At 35.8% G+C, this 2,441-nt stretch overlaps 1 non-coding gene across 1 annotated transcript; it reads left to right on the top strand.

Annotated features, from left to right (window-relative positions):
- Window positions 1-364: 364 nt before the first annotated feature.
- Window positions 365-472, top strand: LOC130942490 (small nucleolar RNA R71). Its single transcript, XR_009071058.1, has one exon. It is a non-coding gene; the product is annotated as a small nucleolar RNA R71 (small nucleolar RNA).
- The last annotated feature ends 1,969 nt before the right edge of the window (window positions 473-2,441 follow it).

Here is a 2,441-nt window from a genome sequence, read left to right on the forward strand (position 1 = left end):
AAGGGTTCTCAGGATCATAAGCTTCTTCCTCAGATGAAGCATCCTTTGTACTGTTTGGTGCATTTTGCATTCCAGACAGACTTTGAGAAATCAAATTGACTTGTTGAGTTAATATCTTGTTCTGAGCCAATATGGCATTCAGAGTGTCAATCTCAAGAACTCCTTTCTTCTGACTAGTCCCATTGTTCACAGGATTCCTTTCAGAAGTGTACATGAATTGGTTATTTGCAACCATTTCAATCAATTCTTGAGCTTCTGCAGGCGTCTTCTTCAGATGAAGAGATCCTCCAGCAGAGCTATCCAAGGACATCTTAGATAGTTCAGAGAGACCATCATAGAAAATACCTATGATGCTCCATTCAGAAAGCATGTCTGAAGGACATCTTCTGATTAATTGTTTGTATCTTTCCCAAGCTTCATAGAGGGATTCTCCATCCTTCTGTCTGAAGGTTTGGACTTCCACTCTAAGCTTACTCCATCTTTGTGGTGGAAAAAACTTTGCCAAGAAGGCATTGACTAGCTTTTCCCAAGAGTTCAGGCTTTCTTTAGGTTGAGAATCCAACCATATTCTAGCTCTATCTCTTACAGCAAAAGGGAATAGCATCAGTCTATAGACCTCAGGGTTAACCCCATTAGTCTTGACTGTGTCACAGATTTGCAAGAATTCAGCTAAAAACTGATGAGGATCTTCCATTGGAAGTCCATGGAACTTGCAATTCTGTTGCATTAGAGAAACTAATTGAGGCTTAAGCTCAAAGTTGTTTGCTCCAATGGCAGGGATAGAGATGCTTCTCCCATAGAAGTCGGGAGTAGGTGCAGTAAAGTCACCCAGCACCTTCCTTGCATTGTTGGCATTGTTGTTGTTTTCGGCTGCCATGGGTTCTTCTTCTTTGAAGAATTCGGTCAGGTCCTCTAAAGAGAGTTGTGCTTTGGCTTCTCTTAGCTTTCTCTTCAAGGTCCTTTCGGGTTCAGGATCAGCTTCAACAAGAATGCCTTTGTCTCTGCTCCTGCTCATATGAAAGAGAAGAGAAAAAGAAAATGTGGAATCCTCTATGTCACAGTATAGAGATTCCTTGAAATGTCAGAGGAAAAGAGAAATAGAAAGAAGAAGGAGAAGAAGAATTCGAACTTTAATTAGATAAGGTTCGAATTGTGCATTTAGAAGGAGTGGTACTCCATAAATAGAAGGATGTGAGAAGGAGGGAAGAGGATTTTCGAAAATTCAATTAGAAGATTTTGAAAACATTTTGAAAATTTGATTGATAATTTTCGAAAATTAAAAGTGAAAAAGAAATCAAGTGATTTTTGAAAAAGATTTTGAAATTAGAAACTAAAAAGATTTGATTGAAAACTAATTTGAAAAAGATATGATAAAAAAAATGATTGAAAGGTTATTGTCTTAAAAAGATGTCATTGAGAAGATATGATTTGAAAACCATTTTAAAAGATATGTTTTGAAAATTATTTTAAAAGATTTGATTTGGAAAATTAGTGACTTGCCTAACAAGAAAAGATATGATTCAAATATAAAACCTTCCTTAACAGAAAAGGCAAAAAATGTTCAATCAAATCATTAATTGTTAGTAAGTATCTTTGAAAGGAAAGAAATTAATTTTGAAAACATTTGAGTGAAAAGATTTGATTTGAAAAAGATTTGATTTTGAAAAACTTAAAAAAAATTGATTTGAAAACAAAATCTTCCCCCTAGCACCATCCTGGCGTTAAACGCCCAGAATGGTATACATTCTGGCGTTTAACGCCCAAAATGCTACCTCTTTGGGCGTTAAACGCCCAACCAGGTGCCCTGGCTGGCGTTTAAACGCCAGTCTGCCTTCTTCACTGGGCATTTTTGAATGCTCAGCTTTTTCTGTATAATTCCTCTGCAGTGTGTTCTGAATCTTCAATCCCTTGTATCATTGGCTTGAAAAGACACAAATTAAAAATATTTTTGGATTTTTAATAATTAAAATGCAACAAGAATCAAATAACAATGCATGCAAGACACCAAACTTAGCAGTTTGTATACTACTGACACTAATGAACTGAAAATGCATATGAGACACACAAAATACTCAAGTCAATAGAATTCAAAGATCAGAGCAAGTGAATTATCAAGAACATCTTGAAGATCACTAAGACATATGAATGCATGCAATTGACACCAAACTTAGGATGAGACACTAGACTCAAACAAGAAATATTTTTGAATTTTATGATTTTTTTAATTTTTTAATTTTTTTGTGTTTTTCGAAAATTAAGTGGAAAAAGGTATCAAAAATCTTAATGAGAATTCCAGGAATCAGTGCAATGCTAGTCTAAGACTCCGGTCCAGGAATTAGACATGGCTTCACAGCCAGCCAAGCTTTCAAAGAAAGCTTCGGTCCAAAACACTAGACATGACCAAAGGTCAGCCAAATCTTAGCAGATCACTGCTCCAAGAG

Source organism: Arachis stenosperma, chromosome 7 (genome assembly GCF_014773155.1).
Source record: "Arachis stenosperma cultivar V10309 chromosome 7, arast.V10309.gnm1.PFL2, whole genome shotgun sequence".
Lineage (NCBI taxonomy): Eukaryota > Viridiplantae > Streptophyta > Magnoliopsida > Fabales > Fabaceae > Arachis > Arachis stenosperma.